Source organism: Dipodomys spectabilis, unplaced genomic scaffold (genome assembly GCF_019054845.1).
Source record: "Dipodomys spectabilis isolate Male_0828 unplaced genomic scaffold, ASM1905484v1 ptg000014l, whole genome shotgun sequence".
Taxonomy (NCBI): Eukaryota; Metazoa; Chordata; class Mammalia; order Rodentia; family Heteromyidae; genus Dipodomys; species Dipodomys spectabilis.
Genome location: NW_024870691.1, coordinates 8,803 through 32,895, shown reverse-complemented (window position 1 = coordinate 32,895; position 24,093 = coordinate 8,803). Strand labels below are relative to the sequence as shown.

Below are 24,093 nucleotides of genomic sequence, written 5' to 3'. Positions count from 1 at the left end.
CCTTCCTTTGCTCTCTGTCTCTTATTTTCCCTTCTCTCCCTGTCCACAGTGGTATAGCTCATTGTGAACATAATACCTACAGAGTATACATGCTGCATCTGTTCCCCTGTTTCCTTGAATGTCTCATAAATGTCCTCAATGCTCATAAATGGATAAGCAAGAACAGAAAAATCCCTCTTTTTTCCAATTCCTGGAATTCATTTCAATATAAACATCAGTAGTTTTATGAGAGTGTCAGGCTCTGTACACACATACTGAACACTTATACTTCCTGTACCGTCATAACTCCCACTGGATTCTAAGGTCCACAAAGGAATTCTTTTCACTTTCCACACAGGAAGAAGCTGAGATTCAGAAAGATTAAGTAACTTACTGGAAATACTGGGCTGAGCATAATGGCTCATTCTTATGGCTTACCTCCTACAGAGAGTAAGATTTGAAGATCACAGTTGGAAACCAACAAAGGGTGACATATCCATTACATGTTTATCCCCAGTTAACCAGAAGAAAGTGAGAATTGTGTGTTTCAAGTGGTAGAGCTAGAACACCACCAGACTTGAATGAGAACCCTGAAGGATACTGTCAATATCATGATTTTTAAGAACCAATGCTGTCCCATACATAATCACAGACCCCCCCACACATATTAAAATAGATAGTACTCTAATTCAAATAGTTTTTTTATTTTTATAAGTTTTATTTTTAGTTTTAGTGAGGTTTGACTGGATAGTTTCTACTGATGAGCCACAACTTAGAATTATGTTACAATGCTACCCATGTCTGTATTCAGGGAAAAATTCTCCTAAATCAGTATTCCAGCTTTTCCAGCAATGATAAGGTTTCTCTTCCTAGTCCAGTTTCTTCTTTTGGGACTCAATCTCTTAGACTTTTCTGTCTTGTATTGTCTGTAAGTTCATTGATCCAGTAGATCTCAGCCATCCTAATAACCTGGACAGAACCTGCCTTGGGCAAAGTGTTCTAAGTTCACCATTCAGTGGTATTTGTTAGTACTCAACCGTAATCACTTTGTCTTCAGAATGGGGAACTTGTTAGGTCCAGGAATTGAGAGAATGCACTCAATGTGTGCTATTTCATACTTTTTTGATTTAGTGGCAGCTTCCACCTGTTGTCTACTTTAAGCATTATGTGAAGAGAAAGATTGCCCCTAAGAGACAGAAGCACTGTACTAACTGTTACTCTCAAAACACAGGAGGAAGAAAAGAAGTTCAGAAGAAGCCATATAGCCTAGACACTGAGTTCTTAGAAACTCAAGCTGTCTTTTATTTTATCTTCAACAAAGAAAATCAGAGACTGCAGTGGCTTGTAAGCTCCATTTATATTCCTGAACATGTGGCTCCCTTCCCCTTTGTACTTCTGACTCTTTACATCAGGGGCAGGTGGGAAGATGTAACAAGAACACCTAGAGTTTGGGCCTGGGATTAAAAACTCCATTTTGTGATCCACTTCTTGAATTGGATCTGAGGGGCTGAGGGAAGTTAGGTTAGGAATTCAGAAACTTATAATTGTTTGTAAGTTTGCTACCTAAACTCATCCCTTCCCACCCCTCAGAATCTTATTTCCCAACTGTGTGGACACCCTTACACTGTTCTCCTGGAACATTTGAGTGTGGGGCATCATCTTATGTGTACTGCTTTACAAATGGAGATTTTCTCCTAGGCTCAAAATGATTTCATTGATGAGGGCACTGTGTAATAAGCTAAACATGGTGTGTTCATGTGTTCATACCCTAGGTAGGACTAGTAAGTGCTAAGTAGTAGTCAGGGCTCACTTGCTACCAGTGGTATTGCTCTGAGGAATTACTGTCAATATTGCCCACAGTATATAGTAAAAGGCCTCTCAGAAATGTTCCAGACCCAAACTGCTTGAGTCTCTGTGTGAGCTAATAATCATTGAGCAACGATATTCCATGGTTTGTGAGATATTCAATTCTGTGAGCATATGCATATGAGGGCCCAACAAGAGAGTTACCTGGAAGGAAGCTCCTAGAAGGCAAAACGCCTACTAGGACAACGGAAACCCATGGTTTTGCATGTTTAATGTTTAAACCTGTGCATTGAACTAACAAGAAAAAAATGAACCACTAAGAAACCTGCCAATTTTGTGAAATAAAGAGATATGGTGAAGGTCAGAGAATTACATTGATTTAATGGTAGGAATGACAAAACAACACCTTAGCTCACCTTCAGAATATTAATCCATACTCACCTACTTTTCTATTCACCCATGTCATTAGGTATGAGTTGTATGTAGAGTCCACAGGGCCTTCAGAACAGGAAGATCTAGGAGAGTGCCTAAGATTTGTCTGCCATTTTGGACATAAAATAACCAGTTTGATGAAAGACCTTAGTAGTGTCCTACAAATAATGTGCATTCATCCTACTACATTTGATAAGTATCCCCTCACTAAATTATCTTTGGTTGGGTCACTGGCTGACATAGCAGCTGTCTGGTAGCTCCATTTTGACTTCACTGTATTCTGCTGAACCAGAAATGGAGAAGGAGAGACTGACCAGAACACATTTGCATCTTTCTCAATGAACAGTGAATGGCAGGGGAGTATTTAAGGTGCTCCCCATGTTCTCAGTTAGCTAGTACCACCTTGGATTCCAGCTCAAATCTTGATAAACAGATACAGAAGTTACATGTAGCTTGTTGTGGCAGATTCACAGCTAGAGAGGCAGATGAGAAAGTGGAAGGGCTTGGTGTGAAAGTCACAGGCTGATATGAAGCAGAATTCAAAGGATGTGGAGATGAAGCGAGCTACCTGGAGGGAAAAGGAGAGGCAGCTAAAGCTGATGAACACCTAGAGAGTGAATATAGAGCAAGTTGAAACCATCTGGACATCAAAGTAACCCAGCTGAGGTCCAAAAGTCTGGCTCTCCCCAGCCACAGAAAGAAATTGGAAGAGCATCAGCAAATGCTCTTGCCCATGTTTAAGGAGCTCCCAGAATGTCAGAGTAAGATTTGGTAGCTTCCCAGAGTACTGCTGCTGAGCACATTTCAGATACCTTGGTATCATGACAATTGATATTGGAGAGGAGTAGCAAAAGTTGCATGAGATGATTACAGCTCGCTATTTGGAGCCTATTCTGCTGCAATGTGGAGTGTTCTCTCTCAGGATACTTAGGGCAAAGGTCCTATAGCTGGTGTCAAAGAATGCAATCTACTTGGAGTAGACAATTATAGATGGCACGTACCTGAACACAACAAGCTGATATTGAGCTGTTAGAGGTAGTTTCCCTAAAGATCTAACAACCAAAACTGGACAGGCAAACCCAGAGCTCTGTACCACATCAGTCCACCATGCCAATTGCTTCCATCCTAGTACTGGCTACCCAGTTTGGACACCCATGTCCTTGTTACCCTGATTGTGCCCCCAATCCATTACAACTTTTACTCTTTCACTTTGTCTATGCTTCCTTGTCCCTGCTAAACAGTTCTGAAAGCTGTTGCGGCTACCCAATTTCCTGACATTGCACCTCACCAATTACAGTCACATTTACCCTTTCCCTGGTATCCTAGTCTCAACTACTCTTTTCTGCTACCCATAATTCATAACACCATGATCACTGACACCCCTGTCTCTGATATCCCATTCTCAAACAAAGCAAGGGAAGAGTGGGCACAGATAGTCAACTTGGGTATTCCTCTTGCAGGCACATTGAGACAAGTTATTCCTCAGGTATTTAACACGAGGGACTAACTGGCAGTGGAAAGAAAAGAGGTTACTCAGAGGTGACTAAAATCCACGGACATCACTTATATCTTGTTGCTGGGAAAAGAAGGCCCTAAGGTGAAAGTTAATGAGAACTGAAAATTTTACAAAGAATATTGGGCATGATGCAAAAGGCTTATCTTAGTATGTCCTACAAGTGGTCTGAATTGTTTTATGACATAGATATGTAACTACTTTGCATTTTAAAAGTTATATGAAGATGCACATTTATGTCTTACTTATATTAATTGATGGAATAGTTGCATAAGATCACGTTAATGATATTCAATATTTTATGTTCTATAATATGCTAATGAGTCTGCCTTTGGCAATATGAATTGAGCTCTCTAACAACAAATGGAATTTCATTGTCAATGTGATTACATATGCTACTACATAAATGAAAGCTGGAACAAGAAAACTGAATAAGCTACAAGTTTGAAGGGAGGGGGTCAGTGGTAAGGGTTCTGATAAAAGAGAAATTCTTCACCATGGAATCTTAGAATAATATAATGTGTTTTGTTGAATTACTAACTTTTAAAACCTTCTTAGGAAGCAAAACTTTTTTTTTTATTCTTGCTATTTCGAAACTCTTTAATGAATGGTTTAACAAAAAATTATCAAAACGACTTTGAAAATTCAATGATATGTATTATCAGATTAACATTATACTCAAAATTGCCTTGAGATGCAGGCAGGCTCCATTCATTTTCTACTAAATAAATGGAATAAGCTTCCTTTTGAATGGTTGGACAGTCCATGCCACTTGTTCCAAAACAAGAAAAGATACTACAGAAAGAAAAGAGGAAGGAGACTCAAGACTGCTGAAATTAGCATATCTGCCATTTGGATTTTAATGAGATTTTTCTACAAAGAATACGATTTTCATCTTAACATAATAATTTCAAAATGGATGTGTTACAGGATAGCTTCCAAATGTAATATTTAATGCTGTTGGATTACTTGAAGACAAAAACTTTAAATTTCAGAAAAACTGTAATGTTCCAATAAACACATAGAAGAAATATAATTTAAAATTTCATATTTCAATGTAAACCCTGGCAGGAAAGTGTGAGAAACGCTTATCTAGAAACCTGAAGTGGCACTGTGACTCAAGTGGTAGAGGGCTCCCCTTGAGTTGAAGAACTCAGGACATGTTATCACCCAGGTCCTGAGTTCAAACCCCATGACTGACAAAAAGAAATTTTAAAGAATTAAAGCATTAGGGCTGGGAAGGAGACTTAGTGGTAGAGTGTTGTCTTGCATGCATGAGGTCCTGGGTTCAATTCCTCAACACCACATAAGCAGAAAAAATTGGAAATGGCACTGTGGCTCAAGTGGTAGAGCACTAGCCTTAAGCTGAAGAGCTCAGGCACAGCGCCCAGACCCAGAGTTCAGGCCCCCCTACCACCACCTCCACCAACAACAAATTAAAGCACCAAACGACCTGAAGATGTTGTCCAGAATAATGAGTGTGGTATTATTCATTTACATGACTTAGTGACTTGAAACCTAGTTTACCAGGGGAGATGGTGGGCAATTTGTGTGTTTGCCAAAATCTGCAAAATTATTTCGTACTTTCCCAAGAAGGAAGAAAGGAGGGAATAGGGGGAGGAGGGAAGGTGTTTGATGACCTTGCCTTTTTGTTCAGTGACTGTTTTCTGGGGTCAAATTCAGAGAAATTCTGCTTGCAGTCATAGTTGCATGGGGAATGAAGAAACCATGCCCTGGAAGGAGTTTTGTCCAGTCCTTGGCCTGGTTCCAACTGCTACTGGATAATCCAAGTCCCATTTCTGGATCAAGATGCCTTGAAGAGTACAGATTCACTGGGCAGTTGGACCTAATCACAGCCAGAAAAGGCAAAAAATAAAGCAATGCCCGAGGCAGCACTGGAAATCTACACCAGGCAGAGATTTTTAATATATTTTTATTGCAAAAATACTGCACAGAGGGTTTAAAATTACATGAGAAGTGTAATGAGTACATTTCTTATCGGGCATTGTTTCCTCTTCCTTTGTTTTTCCCCTACTACCCCTTCCCTCCCCACCTCTCCAACTCCTTCCTTGACCCCTGTCCAACATTGTAAATTCATTTTCAACACAGTGTCCTGTACATCTCATCATCACAATGGGTCAATCTGCATCCCCATTTAAGCATTCTGCTACATCCCTTCCACTCCCCAACTTACAAAAATGTATATACATGATGCAGAACACTGGAATCAAATACAGTGAAAACAGGGATTATACCATGGGGGGATGAACCTACAAAAGAATCACATAGTGCATTGTAAGTATATTAAAAACAAAAGCCAGAAAGGAAAAACCACTTGTGTCTCTGACTTGGATTACATTTCGTTTAACATCATCTTATATGGTCATATGTGCATAGCCTTTGATCTTCTCTGCTTATCCTAAATATATACTAGTCCTTGCAAACAAGGAAAATCATGGTACCTATGTATCTTTGGGTGTGGCTTACTTCACTTAATATATTTTTTACCAAGTCTTTACATTTCCTAACAAATGGGGAAATGTCATTCTTTCTAATGGAGGCATACAATTCCATTTTTTTTTGTGTCTATACATACATACATACATATATATATATATATATATATATATACACACATTTATATGTATATATATGCGCATATATATATATATGCATATCACATTTTCTTGATTCATTCATTTACTGAGGAGCATCAGGGTTGATTCCATATCATAGCTATGGTGAATAATGCTGCAATAAACATGGTTGTGCTGGCAGCTTTGGTATGATCTTGTTTGTGATCATTTGGGTAAATGTCCAAGAGTGGGAATGCTGGGCCATAGGGGAACTATACATTGAGTCTTATGAAGCAATTCCATACGGCTCTCCAAAGTGGTTAAACAAGTTTACACTCCCACAAACAATGCAGTAGGGTTCCTTTTTAGCCACATCCCCTCCAACATCTGTTGTTATTACATTCCTTTTTTTTTAATTGTGAAAATACACAACAGAGGGGTTACAATTACATGGGCAAGTTAATGAGTACATTTCTTATCAAGCATTGTAGCCTCCTGCTTTGTTTCCTTTTCACATCCTTTCCCATCCTCCCCCCACGTCCCCAAGCAGTCCTCCTTCTCCCCCAACCGCATCAAAGTTGTAAAGTTCGTTTTCAACATAACGACTTGTATATCTCATTGTTGCGATGGGTCCACCTGTATACCTATTTAAACGATTTGTTTTTTCCCTTCCCCTCCACAAATTATACCGACATCAAATACAGTGAAAGAAAGGGTTATACCTTGGGGGAGAGACATACAAAGCAATAAAGAAATAATCTTATAAATGTGTTAGAAACAATCACATGAAAGAGAAAAAACATTTGAATACATATATTAGGCTTCATTTCACGTACATCAACTTATCTGTTTCTGCTTGATCCAGACATATACCAGTTATTGGAAATAAGGGAAACCATGGGACCTATGTTTCTATGGGCCTGGCTTACTTCACTTAATATAATTTTTTCCAAGTCTTTCCATTTTCTAACAAATGGGGCAATGCTATTCTTTCTGATGGAGGCATAGAATTCCATTGTGTATATATACCACATTTTCTTGATCCACTCATCTACTCCGGGGCATCTGGGTTGGTTCTATATCTTAGCTATAGTAAATAATGCTGCAATAAACATCGTTGTGCTGGTAGTTTCAGTGTGGTCTTGTTTGTGAACATTTGGGTAAATGTCCAAAAGTGGGATTGCTGGTCATAGGGGAGCACAATGTGGAGTCTTTTGGTTGAACATGTTTACATTCCCACCAACAATGCAGTAAGGTTCCCTTCTTTCCATATCCCTTCCAGCATCTGTTGTTATTAGAGTTCTTGATTTCAGCCATTCTAACTGGGGTGAGGTGGTATCTCAATGTTGTTTGGATTTGTATTTCTTTTATGGCTATGGAGGTTGAGCATTTCTTCATGTGTCTATTGGCCATCCTTCTTTCCACTTCAGAGAAGTTTCTCTTTCAGTCTTTAGCCCACTTAATTTATCAGGCAGTTGTTTCTTTGAGGATTTGTTGATGGGGGATTTATTTTTTTGAGTTCCAGGTATATTTTAGATATGAGACCTTTGCCTGTTGTATGGCTAGTGAAAATTTTCTCCCAATCTGTGGGCTTTCTACTGATATTGCTAGCTATGTCCTTTGCCCTGCAGAAGCTCTGCATTTTCATGCAGACACATTTATCCAACCTTTCTTTGATTTGTTGTGTTTCAGGGTCTCTATTAAGAAAATTTCGGCCTGTGCCAAGGAGACTTAGGGTTTTTCCTACCCATCCTGTTATGTTTTCAGACTGTCTGCTTTGACTCCAAGGTTTTTTATCCATTTGGAGTTGATTCTGGTAAGGGTGATATATAAGGATCTAGCTTTAGTTTTCTACAAATAGTTAACCAGTTTGGCCAGCACCATTTACTGAAGAGGCTGTCTTTCTTCCATTCTATTGTTTTAGCTCCCTTATCAAAGATTTGATGGCTATAGTTTTGTAGGTTCATTTCTGGGTTGTCAATTCTATTCTATTGGATTGTGACAGTACCAAGCTCTTTTGATTATTATGGATTTATAGTAGAGTTTGAAATTTGGTATTGATATTCCTCCAGCACTGTTCTTTCTGTTGAGGATGATTTTTGCTATTCGGGGTCTTTTATTGTTTCATATGAATTTTTGGATTGCCTCTTCTATTTCCTTGAAGAATGAGGTTGGAATATGGATAGATATTGCATTGAATTTTCAGATAGCCTTAGGACGTATTGACATTTTCACGATGTTGATCTTTCCAATCCACGAGCATGGGAGTTATTGCCACTTTCTGTTTTGATTTCTTTTTTCAAGTTTATCTTAGAGGTCCTTCACTTCTTTGGTTACGTTAATTCCTATGTATTTTATTTTTTCTGTGGCTATTACGAATGGAGTTGCTTTCTTACTTTCAGCCACTTTTCTCATTGTTGGCATACAGAAAAGCCATTGATTTTTGAGGGTTAATTTTATACCCTGCTACTTGTACAAAGTTTTTAATCAGCTTGAGTAATTTGGGAGTGGAGTCTATAGGATTCGATCTTCTGCATGGTCTAACCTTCTATCAAGATTTTCTATTTTGTTTTTTATTTTTTTCCCTTCTAGTTGGTCAGCTTTGATGGCTTCAAATTCTTTATTGGAGCTTTGTTTTAGATCTTCTATGAACTTCTTTACTTCCTTAATTTGGTGTTCAGTGTTTATTCTCCAATCACGTAGTTGGATGGTTATTGTTTTCCTGGACTCCCATTCCTTCTGTTGGGTTCCATTCAACATTCCTTTTTTGTACCCCTGACTTCTTTCAGTTCTCTGTTTATGGATTCCATGAATGCCTTTAGTGATCTTTGTGTTCTCATCTTGCTCTCTCAATTCCTGTATTACTGTTTGATTAGCTTCCTCACAATCAGGCAATTCCTGTATTTCTCTTTGAGTGTTCTCAGCCTGGTCATGCCATTCCTGACTTTCTAATTGACTGATCTCAGCCTTCTCCATTATTTCTTTTTGTGTGTTCTCAAGCTGCTGATGCAATTCCTGTATCAATTTTTGAGTAGCTTCCTCGCACTCATGATATTCCTGTATTGACCTTTGGTTTGCCTCCTCTCTCTCCCTATCATGCTCATACAGAGTCCATTGCAAGTTTTCAATCTTTACATTTACCATGTTTACCAGTAGTGTTTGTAGAGCTTTTTGGAAACTCTCCTCTGTATTATTTATTATTTGTTCTGTCCCCTTATTATCATGAGTGGGAGTTGAGATACCCGGACTTGCCATTTTTCTTGTGTTTTTCTGTCTTGCTCTGCCCATTTGGGATGAAAGTAACACCAGTTTTGTGCTAGAACACTATCTTGAGGCAAGCATCAACCAACGTCTGTAGTTGCACAGTGAAAAGTCTGCAGATACTATCTAGTTCAACAGATATATCTATTCAACATCAAACTACTCTGTATTAATTGACTATGAACGGCCAAGAAGAATTTGGCAAACCAGAAATAATTAGGTTTAGGGAGAGATGTGCGTAAAAATAGGAATAGAGGGATGTGGAAAGGCAGAGGGAGAGTTCACTTAACTAAGTCCTAATCTCAAAGTAGGAAATAGGTTTGATAGAATGATAGTAGAGAGACAGAAAAAAAAGAAAGAAAAAGAAAAAAAGAGACAAGCAAAAATAGAAAAGCAAAAATTAAAGAGTACAACAGTTAAAAGTTATGCAATTAAAAAATGAAATATTCAGAGAACAATGTGGATAAAATGAGAGAAGGGAGGGATATAAAGGAGATGTGAAAAACATAAAAATAAAAATGCTTAAAATACTATATAGGTAAAAGAAGTAGTACTGCTCTTAAGGAATTTAATTCTAAGAGGTTTTGAATTGAGTAATAAATTTCTGGATTAAGTATGTACACAATGGGGGATAAGGTCTAATAATCGACTATGGGTATACCTGAAGATGAGCAGAATAGCAATTAAGTCAAGCAAAGAATAACAAAGAGAAGAAAGGTGAAAAGAATGAGAAACAAAGAAAGAAAGGAACAAAAGGTTAGTAGAGCTAAACAAAAAAAAATTAAAAAAAGAAAAAAAGCACACACATATATACCCCTAAAATAAATAATATAAGAGGAAGAAAAAAAATTAATAGAAAACAATTTTAAAAAAAAAAAATTAAAAATAAAAAAAAAGTTTTAGAAAAAAAATTATTTATAAAAGGTACAAAAAAAAGTTCTTTGATTTTTTTTTTGGGGGGGGTACAGAAAGATCCTGTATCTCCCTTGTTTCCCTAACCAGTCTCTTGATGGAGTCTCTGGTCTGCTTGTGGTGTTTGATTTTCCTGTTTGGTTTCTTAAATCAGTTTGTTTTAGCAGGCAGAAAAATGCTCTACTTTACCCAGGATTTTGTTATCCTCCTCCCAGCTTAGTTCAATGGGAGGGAGATCTGTTTTGAGTATCAAAAAGAGGGAGATGGCTGTTTCCTCTAGTTTGGAGATGCTGTTCTGAGGCTAGGTTCTGGGTAGAGTTGAAGCCTTTCAATCAACAGTATCTTTTCCCTGAGGGGCTAGCTTCTGAGACACTCACAAAGCCCAGCCTAGATCCATTTTCAGGGTTTATGTTTACTGAATTTCAATTGATTGTTAAGGCTGCTGTAGGGAGGGGCATCCTCTGGCTCTTTATCCAGTGAAGAAAGCCACTCCTGGGTCTGGTGGCTCAGGCTGGTAGATTTTTCCCTGGGTGGAGCTGAGCCTGGCAGGTCAGGTTAAGTTCCTGTGACCTGCTAAATGCCTCTAGTTTTCTTCCAAGGCCTGAGTTGGAGTTAACAGCTCAGCCAGGCCTTTGTCAGTATCAAAGATGGAGATCTCTGGTAGTGGAGGAGGAAGGGTGGTCTTCGTCCTCTGCTCCCTGAGAAGGAGTGAGGATGTCAGGCTTCTACTCATGCCAAGTCTTGGTTCCTGGGTAGTCTCTGGTCTGCGAACTGCAGGATGAAGACGTCTGCTCCTTGTCAGTTCTTGCTGGTGTTGAGTAGAATCTGCTCATCCGCCACCTCTGGCACCTTTGTCTCGGACTCTCTGTGTTGGAAGTATGGTGGCTCTGGCCGCCGCTACTGTTGCAGCTGCCGGCAAGTGCTCAGATCTGTCTCCTTGCCTGGATTTTCCTTCTCTGGTCTAACTCTGTAATATGATGGCACACTTCGTGTGATTCTCTGGCTTAGGACTGTTCACTGGAACACTAAAACTGCTTTCTATTGGAGAGCTTGTTAAGCATCCAGTTTCTCCTACATTTCTTGATTACAACCATCCTAACTGGATTGAGGTGCAATCTCTCTGTTGTCTTGATTTGCACGCCTTGTATGCTAGAAAAGTTGACCATTTCTTCATGTGTCTAATGGCCATTTTTATTTCCTCTTCAGAGAAGTCTCTCTTTAAGTCTTTAGCCCACTTAGTTATTGAGCAGTTGTTTTTTGAGGATTTGTTGTTGGGGAATTGAATTTTTTGAGTCCTAAATATATTTTAGATATAAGTCCTTGTCTGTTTTATGACTCATGAAGATCTTCTCATGAAGAACGTGGGCTTTCTATTGATCTTGCTAGCTATGACCTTTGCCTTGCAGTAGCTCTGATGTTTCATGCAATCCCAGTTGTCCAACCTTTCTTTTATTTCTTTTGTTTCTGGATCTCTATTAAGAAAATTTCGGCCTGTGCTAAAAATCCCTGAGTTTCTCACATTCCTTCATGTAATGTTTTCATGGTGTCTTCTTTTATTTTGAGGTCTTTGATCCATTTGGAGTTGATTGTTGTGCAGGGTGATATATACAGATCGAGCTTTTGTTTTCTACAGGTGTTTAACCTATTTTGCCCACAGCAATTACTCAAAAGACTGTCTTTCATCTATTCTCTATTTTAGCTCACTTGTGAAAGATTAGGTGGCTATAGGTCAGTGGGTTCACGTCTGAATCTTCTGTCCAATTCCGTTGGTAGTCAAATCTGTTCTTGTGCCAGTACCAAGCTTTTCTTTTACTATGGCTTTTTAGTAGAGTTTGAAATTTGGAATTGATATTGTTCCAGTACTGTTCTTTCTGCTAAGGATTGACAAACCTACAGCCAGCATTATACTTAATGGTGAAATGTTAAAGCCATTTCTTATAAATTCAGGAATGAAATAAAAATGTCTGCTCTCTCTATTCCTCTTCACCGTAGTATTAGAATTCAAGCTGGGGCAATAAGACAAGGTGCAAACTTAAGGGGATCCAAATAGGGAAAGATGAAGTAAAAATCTCCCTCTTTTCAGATGACATTGTCTGGTACTTAAAGAACCCCATGGACTGCACTCCCAAGTTACTTGTGCTGATCAGAAACTTTGGCAAACTATCAGAGTATAAAATTATCCCTCAGAAATCAATGGCTTTCCTGTATTCTAATCAAGATAAGAGTGCAGCTGAAAATAGGAAAGCAACCCCATTTTAATGGCCGCACAAAAAGTAAAATACCTAGGAGTTAACTTACACGTTAAAGGTCCTCTATGATGGAAACTTTAAAAACCTGAAAAAGAAAATTAAAGCAGAAACAAGGAAGTGGGAAACCTCCCAAGCTCATGGATTGGGAGGATTAACATCATGAAAATGGCAATACTGCCAAAGGATATATCCAAATTCAATTTGATATGTATCAATATCCCAATGTCACTCTTCAATGAAATAGAAGAAGCTGTCCAAAAGTTCATATGGAACAATAAAAGACCCCGAAGAGCCCAGAGGGTTTTTTTTGTGATTCTCATTTTATATTACCATTTTGATTCTACAAAGTAATCTATGGATTTTAACTTTCTTCCCTCCCTTTGGATAAAGCTCACAAACACCCTGCCTCTAGCTTCCAAGACACTTAATTCTTAGGTCTGGACAATTGTTCCTAGATAGTGAATTACTTAATTGTATTTTGAATGCATAAAACATGCATATAAAAATAGCACACTTTGATCTTATGAGAAAATAGCCTTTTCCCCTCTCAAATTTATTTCTGGAAAGGCATTTTTAGAGAGAATCTGTTTTCATTTTAGATGAAAGGGTTGTAGGAAACAATGTTCATAATCTGGCTCCTCCTCGTGCACATCAACACCTAAAACACAAATTTCACAATGCATTCACAAGAAACACTACAAAACCAAACACTGGGAATGCTCAGCTGTAGAACATTTTACAAAACCCAGAATATAACTCTGCTGTCTGAGGGAGGGGCTCTCTGTGTAAATTAACAAACAAACACAAAATAGAAGCCAGGAGTACCGGATGTGAGTGTCCCTGGCTGCTAATTAATGGACAAGGAGCATGGAAGTGCTTTCTAAGCCTGCTGGAGAGTGCGTGGAGGAAAGTTTCCTTGCCAGCCTTAGCACAAAGTTGGCATCGCGAACCCTGGGCCTGCTGGAGAGTGTGTGAAGGAAAGTTTCCTTGTCAGCCTTAGCACAAAGTTGGCATCACGAGTCCTGGGCCTGTCTTACTTGTGTTCTCCCCATAGCAAGCAGGATCACCCCTGTTCCACGAAGGATAAATACTGTACAAGCTGATCCACAGAGTGGCTTCTGTTCGGTCTGTACTCCTTCCTAGGTGGCGGCCCCTGTCCCCCAGTGTGTATGTTCCCAGGGGCAGATCCTCAGAGCCCAGGCCCACAGTACAGGCAGATGCTACATGTGAATCAGTGGCACAATGTCATTCACTCAGCAGCCTCATTGTTGCTTCCCTAGCACAACAGCAGGCACACCTTGATCTTCTCCCACAGTCCCAGGTGAGGTGCCCGCAAGGAATTGATTTGGGCAGGCTGCCACTAGGATCCTAATTCACCAGAGGGACCAGCATGCCAGATGAAGTGGAGTGAAACACATTACTGTATGATATATAATGGTATGTCCTTGAGTCTCTAGTCCAAAATCATTGAACTTGATACTAACAAGAATGGATTTTATTGGTTGTATTTATAAAGCCATAATGGCAAACTGAAATAAAAGTACAACAAAACTCTTATCCATAAACACATGATTAAATCTCAGGAATTGAAAAAAATGTATGTAAGTAGTGCAAATGAAGTTATACTAGAATGGTAAAGTACACACAAAATACATTACATTGGTTATATTCAAAAGTAAAATAAGTAATTACAGACAGAATTCCTACTGGATAAAAAATATTACAATGGTTTAACAGGGTGAAGTGATATAGGTTATATATTTAGTTTTTATAAAACTTATTTATATCTCCCAGTTCTGTTTATCTCAGTGAAGGAAAATGTTAGAAAGTAGAAATTATATGTGGCACCTCTTGCTTGCAGTACCATGAAGGGGAGTGACACTTCCTAATGGGTGTCATGGGATGAAACCCACACCTAGCCCACGTAGACACATCAGAGGTCTGTGTGGTGACCCTTAGGGGGTCCATGACACCACATTGCTGCTGCAGTAGGTGCAGCACTTGTTGTGGTGGGTTACAGCCAACAAGGCTCCATCAGTGACCAAACCAAGCAACCCAGACTCAGGTGCCAAAACCAGGGGAGAAATCAGGGCAGACCCCAAATCCTGCGAAGGACAAACCCATTCCCTTGCTTTGGAGAACAACCTGGGTAGGGGGTGAGCCCATTGCCTCCAAATGGAGCATACCCGGTATGGCATCCAGAGCTGGGCCCATGTGGCCCAGAAGGACGATGGAGGAGGCTTCAAAGCAAAGTCAATGGGGCTTTGGGACCCCCAGCACTGCAGCTGGTGCACTGCAAATCCAGGCTCCTCTGGCACTGATGGCATATGCATGGTTGGACCTGTAGACGAGTCCACAGAGACCAGAAAATGGAGGTCCGCAGAAATGTTGAAGGAGCTTCACTTTGCTGAGTGCTGAAGCTGTCACAAACCTGCTGGCAGAGGGGCCAGCACATGGCTCCAGTCACGAGACCTCCTTAAAGACTGATGAGGTGAACCAAGCCTAGGCTGCCTGGCCCCAAGGGGGCAGAATGCATCCCCAGCCTTCCTTCTCCCATGGACTCTGCAGTGTAAAAACATGTTGTCCGCCCACCCCACACCCATGGGTCAGCCAGTGACCCCAGAACAGAGTCTTCCTGGGATGGCACACGCACTCAAGACCACTGCAGACCAGTACCAGACAGCTGGAGGAGGAGAGGGCAGCAGTGGTATCAACTGCAGCCCCATGGCTGCCAGCTCCTGCGTGAAATGGAGCAACTGAGACTGGTCAGTTATGTGGACAGGGTGGGCCCGGCTCATATGGCAATGCTTGGGAGCAAGCACACACATCCACTTACTGCACATTCACCACAAGGGAGGGGGGCCCACTTCTCGACGGTTGAACTGAGGAGGCACCCAGGCCCACAGGAACTACAGATATGGATGTTCAAGTGGTGACTTGGAAAGGGCTTCAGGGCACATCCTTGGAGCACTGAACAAGTGGCAAAAAAAAAAAACCCGAAAAACGTCCACTAAAACTTTTCACGAATAATAACCTATTATACTTTCAAAAGAGTTTTACTTTCCTCTTGTCCTGTATTTTTGCATGGGGCCCTCTGAATTAACCAGAAATCTCCAGGATTTCTTCATGCACAGGAATACAAATAAATACAGCTTCTATTATTTTTTAATTAAGGGAGGTTGCATTTAGTTCTTTCCCATGCTTGATTCATGAAAAAGAAATCCTGAAGCATATCTGTAAAACACCAAACTCAGGACTTCTTCTTTACTCCTCACTGAAGAAAGAGAATAAAATGACCAAACAACAGGTATGACCCATATTGTCACTATGCTAGCGGTCTCTCTGATTAGAAAATAATCCTGCCATTCACATCCAGATCACTTATACAAAATATTTTCCAACAATTCTTTTGTTATATTGCATTTATCTTCCTTCTCTTGCCTCCTCTCCTGCTCATCTTCCCCAGGGTCCTGTTACCTTCTTCCTTCTTTCCTCCCCTCTACTTTCTACCTGTTCCCTCCTCTTCTCCCTCCTGCTATGCCCTTCCTCCTCTCTTGCCCCTCACTCCTCCTTTCCTTTCTTCTTTCTCCTACACTTTCACTTTCTTCTACTTCTTTATGGTTCTGGGGGTTGGACTCACACTAAACAGATGCTCTACAGGCCTCCAGTCTAGACTTCATTTCTATTTCTTTGCTGCAAACCCAGCAAAGTCTTTTGTTTCCGGATTTAGTTCATTGCTACACCATAAATATGTGCTACTTCATACATTGTGGCTAATAGGTTTTGATTATGCTTTGGGCTTCAGTTAAACACATCAGAAACAGTGTGTTTGAAGGCAATCTAATGAGATATTGTTACTCCCACATTAATGAACTGGTTACTTTGTATCTTGCACAAGTACTTCCATATTGCTCCCAGTTTATTGAACTGTCTGTTTGTGGTACCACCCACAGTAACACAAACCCAAGGATTGCTGGGGATCAGAATATTAAATCAAGACAGGAAAGTCCATGAGATACATATCTTAAATTAACTACTAAAAAGCCAGAAGAAATCCTGTGCCTATGTGGTTTAGTGCCATAGTTGCACAGTAAAAGCTGACAACAGGACCCAGGCCTGAGTTGAAGACCTGTGGTGGATGCACACACACACACACACACACACACACACACACACACACACACACACACACACACACACACACACACACAATTTCCCTGGTACAGTAAGTACAATATCTGTTTTCCCAATAACATGTCTGAATTCCTATCCTATGTGTTTGGATATTTTTGAAAGCTGTATTATCAAGATACCTAATTTTAATAAATGACAACCTGTTCACTATTATTTAATCCTTGTTGGAAAATAGTTTGACACAAGTTCATGTAGAAAATTGAGGTTTTTCCCCAAATCGTGACTGTCTTGGTTTGTAAGAATGAAATAATTGTGCATTTAATTCATTAGTTCATAAATTAGAAAAGTAACCCTCACCCTAGAACCAACTGCTGTTGGATTCTAAAAATCACAAAAATACATTAGATTTATTCATCCTATATTTGATCCAACTCATCTTTCTTAAAAATAGTTTGTAGTTTTACTCAATATCTTGCAATTTTCTTAACCCGAACCCTAACTGGAACATTCAGGCTAACCCTGACACTAATCATACCCTAATCCTAATATTAATAGCAGTGTCCTATTTCATAGTCTTCCTAATTCTAACTTGACTTGTTATTAGAAGATTTACTTTCAGTGTGACCTTAAATTTTCCATTTCCCCAATGCTAACACTAAGCCCAGCTGGAAGTGAAACCTACCTTTCAACCTAATGATAGTCCAAAATTAATGTTTAAGAAAAATACTCTAGTTTTTATTCATTCTAATGAAAACTCCAGTTTGCACTCTGGAAATGTGTTTCAATTTTCCCTAATTCCCACAAATTTCTTGACTCTACCTCTGAAGTTATCTTGTTCCCTAACATGAGCCATTATATTACTTGACTTCAAATTCTCTTATAAGGAAAAATACTGTAGGTTCCATTGATCGTACCTTTTCCTGAACCACTGTATCCTAAAACAATTTCAGATTAACTTATCATCTTATTTAATGCTAACTCTCAACCTAAACCTGGCTGGAAAACTCTCATTAAATCATTATAAGAACGATCACTGACAAATAAATATAATTATAATACTCTAGTTACTATTCAGTCTCACATTTTTTATTCTACTTGTTAGTGAAAACTCAATTTTATACTAAAACTTTCCTATTCATAACACGAATCATAATTAGAACAAAGTACTGACCCTGATCTTAATCCAAATTATATGTCAACACTAATACTAACACACGTACACTAGTTTTGATTCATCCTAACTTGATTCAAATAAGCCTTCCTAACAAAGGTTTCCATTTTTTCTAATATCTTAGTCATTTTCTAACCCTAAACTTAATCTTAGCAGGAACATTGAGAATAAATATAAGCATAACTGCAAGTAAATTCTAATATTAATAGCAATATTCTAATGCACATTCATTCTAAATCTTACCAGGCTTATTCTAAAATTTACCTTAAATTTGAGCTTCATTTTTTTTCTCCTTCACTCTAACCCTACCCATGGCTGGAATCCTAACCATAACCTTAACACTAAGGGTATCCCAATTCTAAAATTTATGAAAAATGCTCATTTTGTGTCATCCTAACTAAAATTCCACTTGTAATTCTTGAAATAAATTGCAGGTTTTCCTAAACCCTACAGATTTTCTAACTCTTATGTCTGAATCTATCTTATTCCATAAGAGGAATCCTATCCCCATTGATCTCAAATCCTCATATTATGAAATATATTGTACTTACATTATCCCAGCCTTTCCTGAATTCCTAGAACCTAAAATAATTTCAAATTTACTTAACATTTTTCCCATTACTTTTTTTTGTTGGTTATGGGGCTTGATGTCTGGGCCTGGGCACTATCCCTGAGTTCTAGGCATGGACCCGACCCCTGAGATATTTAGTTTAAGGTGTGCACTTTACCACTTGAGCCACAACACCACTTTCTGATTTTCTGGTGCTTAATTGGAGATAAAATTCTCAGAGACTTTCCTTCCCAGGCTGGCCCTGAACTGTAATCCTCATAAATCAGTTTCCGGAGTAGCTAGGATAATAGGCGTGAGCCTCCAGTTTAATCCATTTCTTTACTCAATCCTCAACCCCTTTAACCAGAAACCTAATCCTAATCACAATCTGACAACACCAAATGGTTAATGTAAGGAAAATTGTCCAGACTCTATTCAATCACATGTTTTGCTTCTACTTCTTATTGGAAAACTAAATTTTACCCTAAAGCTTCTCCTTCCCTATCCCTAAGAAGAACTAAAACAGCAACTCACACTTTAAACCAAATTATACCTGAATGTTTAAAATAACGCCAACACTGGTTTTCATTCATTCTAACTTTGAGGCCATTCATTCTTCTTAAAATATGTTGCAGTTTTACACAATATCTTACATCTTTTTTCTCATCATAACCCCAGCTCTAACTGGAACACCTTGCCTAATCCTAAGCCTACGTATAACCGAATCGTAATGTTAATAGCTAGCCTCTATTTCACATTTATCCTATCTCTTGCTCAGCTCGTAGGTCTAAATTTTACTTGCGTTTTGAAACTAAATTTTTAAAAGTGCTTTTATATTTCCTCTCAAGTTTTATTTTTCATTATTTTTTAAAATTTTATTTTATTGTAATGAGGCTTACAGAGGGATTAAGGTAATGAGTACATTTCTTGTTGAGCAGTGTTACCCCCTTCAATGTTGTTGTCCCACTATCCATTCCCTCTCCCAACTCCCTCACTCTTCCTTCCCCATGATGAACAGTTCTTTTTCAATATAGTGTGTTGTGAGTATCATTGTTGCAATGGGTCATCCTGTGTTGAACCTAATTTTCTGTTTCTCTAACCCTAACTCTAAAATCTGTCTGCGATCCTAACCCTAACCATAATAATAATAATAGCTCAATTCAGAAGTTAGCAAAAAATACTCGTTCTTTTTCATCTTGTTAATCCACGGTACATATTGAAATAATTTGTAGTTCACCTTAAATTTTCCAAATTAGATTATATGTGCATATATAAAGATGAAATTTGATGTGAAAAACAGACGATCTTTGGAGGAAGGAGTAATAAAAAGGAAATAGTAGGAGTATAATCAAATGTTTTAAATATATTTTGGAAAGAGCATAATGAAACTGCCACTTCTGAAACTTAATAACCATTAACAAAATAACTAAAAATTAATAAATAAATAACACACTGCCTTCCAATATTCTTTAAGAGAGCCATGATATGTCTTGTGAAAGAAATACTTGTATTAGATAAACTTTGTTCATGCATAATTTATATTGTTATTGGCCAATTAATTAACTTAATTAATAAAAGTTTATCAAATAATATTCCATGACAAAAAACATAAAACAGTTACTTCTTAATTGTTTGAGAAAAAGTTATAGTCATGAGTTTTAGGAAACTAAATTTTTATTTCCTTACAAAGCAATGATTTAGGTTTACTAATCTAGTATTTGTAGTATGTTTAGAGAACATAATTGGCATGAAAAACAACTGTATATCGTGTTTTGGATGAGGGATATTTAAACATTGTCTTGTATTCAAATGAATACTTTGGTTTACTTTTTAAAATAAATACAATTTTATCTTCTTTCCGAACAAGTACTTACCCTGCAATTAGGTATTTAAAAGCTAAATTTTCTATGTTTGATATATGTAGCTCTACATATACAGAATGACATGATTTTCCTATTCGTAAATATCTATCCTCTGGGATTTTTGCTTCATCAATATAAATTTTCTCATGAGGTTGCTGTGAAGGCTCCAGTAACAAGTGTGATCAAAAACATTTCCTGAATTCTAAATTTTAAACCTAATCATTTTTAGCCTTTGATTATATCAATTATTGTCTCTTCAGAGCAATTCAACGAAAATAAATGCTACTTTTTAAATATTTCACTCACATTGTAAATAATATTATCACAGTTCACACAGAGACTAATCATTTCAAACTCACCATATTTGAAGATCTTAGTGTGAAGAACGTAGAGAGTATAAGAGGCTTACACTCAATAATACTTTTGGTTAAATTAAATTAAATTCTATATCTGGATTTCTAAATTGGAGGTAAATCACATGGAAATAGGAAAATAATAAGAAAAATGATTGCTTTGGGATAATTTTTTTCTTAATTTTTTCTTTTTTTTTTTATTGTGAAAATACCATACTGAGGAGTTAAATTACTTGTGCAAGGTAATGAGTAAATTTCTCATCAAGTATTTTTGCCTCCTCTTTATTTCCCTTTCCCATCCAGGAAGGGTGGAGATGGAAAAATCTCCACCTCCCCACCCCTAGCCAAAGTTGTAAAGTTAATCTTTCGACATAATGTCTTGTACATTTCATTGTTGCAATGAGTCCACCTGTATCCCTAAAATTATGCAGTAAAGTATCTCTAGTAAATATATTTTTCAATAAAATGTTTCAACCCTTAGTAAAGTGCATTATACTGTAATATAAATTTTATCTCAAAATAGAAATTCTGCAACTAATCTAATGTATGTTTTTGTGCACAAAATGCTGTTATTTCTAGTCTTGTTATGTTATTTTATTTATATTTTTTAGTTGTGACATGATCCCTAATTTCATTTATTACAAACTTCTGTAATTATACAAATCATACCTGTACACATTAATTTATGTAATTTAATACACAAAGAAAATTAACTATTTTCCTGTCTCCCACAGGTAAGGATGAGGTGCCTATGTATATTAAATGAAAGCATTCTAAAAGACAGTCTGTGTGGAATGTAAATTTGCAACATGAGGATGGGATCATGAGCACTTTCTACTTGGCTGAACAGGAATTCTTGTTTCTACAGTACTTTCTTACCATTTAATCACACAGGGAAAGCCAAAGTTCATATGAAGGAATTACATTCCTAAAAGATGGGGCAACCCTGCTAAGTTCTATCTTATCACTAGCTCTTTGTGCTTGCTGGCTGATCTATTTCTCTATCATATGTTTCATGTTATTAAGTATATTAGCAAGTCAGCTGTCAGTACATTGCAGGAGACTATTGAAATCAGAGCTATTGCTGTGTAATATTCAGGAGAGAGGAAAAAAATATATTGATCTCCAATTCCTCCCTTTAGGCTTCAATATACTAATTAATTGTCAAAACAATCGCGTTAGATGTTAGTTTATTTTCCCTATTTAATTAGAGATTAAGCAAGTGTTTTTCACAGTAAAAAGTGATGACAGTGGTATCAGAGCTCTGACATGAGCAACTCCTCCCTAACAAGTAATCCTCTATGGACTGTAAATATGGAAGCCACACTAAAATTCTCTCTCTCTCTCTCTCTCTCTCTCTCTCTCTCTCTCTCTCTCTCTCTCTCTCTCTCACACACACACACACACACACACACACACACACAGCTGCCACCCAGACACATAGAGATCAGTTCAGTTCCATTCCGTTGTAATTATAGTTGATTGATATTTGCTCCATTGGTTTTTCTTTGCTTCATGATATTGGCTGGGCCTGTATGGTTCCCTCAGATCAAGTCCCTTGTTCTTAGTGTACTGTGTTTTTGTATACTTCAGGCCAATTAACAGTACCCTGAATACAATATCTTCAAACTTGACATTAAGTCAAACACCATGAATTCATACTACTATTCCAAAATACTAAAATGTATTGGATATAGAGACAAGAAAAAGACCCAACTTGTTATTTTAGTAAGAATTGACATCATGAAACAGAAGAATGTTGATGAAGAACTGAGGTAAGAGATCGGGAGTTTGTGGGAAAATGTAGAACACTATGTGTGTTAGAGATACAGAATCATTTTCTATAGGCTCATTTATTGAAAGCTTGTAATCTTATATTGAAAGCTCAATTCACATATAAAGTTTTCCAGCTACTTTGCTTACCTATCACTTCTGATCACAAATCCTCTTATGAATTTTCATAGTTTCTTTGAATAAATCACAGATTTGCAGGTACTTCTCACTTTAAGGAAAGACAGTCTGCTTCTACAACTTTCATTCTATGTGACAAAGACTTATTTTTTGTTTCCCTGTTTGCTGAATAAATGTATTCATGGAAACAGGATATTGACAGCAAATCTGGGTGTAATTTTCATTTTTTTAACTTTCAAATATAATATAGATTTTGTATTGACTAGTCATTTTCTAAAAATGAGTGATATTCATGAACAAAATATTTTGTTGCCTTTAAGTCAATTGAGAATGGCTGTGGTAGTTGTGTCTAATTGAATTAACTAATATATTATTCATGTATAAACATGTGCATTGCACTTTTTTATTTTTATTTATATAAAATAGTTCCCAAGGGTTTACTTTAAAGTGATAATGGAGATAATTGCCTTCTTGTTCCAAACATTATATTAACTTCAGTAAAATTACTAGAAACACATGATGTTTACAGGAGCAATATAAAAGATGGGAAAATATTTCTAAAGAGAATGATTTATTGATTAAAACATAGAATAGAGTAAAATAATCAGATCTCATGCTTGAGAATGCATAAATTTCATAGCAATGTAGCTTAAAAGTTGACTCAGATATAAATACATATTAATAATACTGAGCTTTACATCACAATACAAGCAATATAGGTATTTTAAGGAAGTGGTCATTCAAGGCCCTAAATAGCTAATGGATGAAGAATGGAATTGAAAATAGCAGAGGAAAACAATTCAACATGCAGATATTGTGATTTTATAATACTAATATGAAAGAAATGGAACTTTTTCTTTCTCAAAAAGACGTTTTGCCAGTAATTTCAACGTAAGGCATCAGTTGTAATGAGTCTAAAGTCTTTTCCTCCAAGATATCCAAGAGTACTCTACTCATCCTCTAAAGTGTAAATAATTATTTTAATTAGCTTTGCTTAATATTAATTTACATGTAGCAAATAGGTTAAAATATCTTCTCTATTTCTCTCAATATAATAACATACATTTCTGTCCCTTTGTGTTTCTTCATACAATCCTGAAATCACTACATAAGTAACACAAGCAGAAAAACAAAAATAACTTTCACAACCCTCACAAATCCTAAATTATGTGAACAAATCCACAATATAAAAAATAAATTTGAGGAAGAGGAAAAACCGTGGCAGAATAACAACAGAAAATTACCCTAGCAATCTCTAATGAAACAGAGATTTGGAGTCCTAGAAGGTACACCACATCTAGAGGGTCACACCAAGTCAGCTATAATTATAGATATACAGCTATAAATATAGATATAATTATAGACATACAATTCATAAGACTAT

The 24,093-nt window shown here is 37.4% G+C and overlaps 1 pseudogene; it reads right to left on the bottom strand.

The window, feature by feature from the left end:
- LOC122095274 overlaps positions 1-15,061 on the bottom strand; it is a 98,518-nt pseudogene extending 83,457 nt beyond the window's left edge.
- Between the last annotated feature and the right edge of the window lie 9,032 nt (positions 15,062-24,093).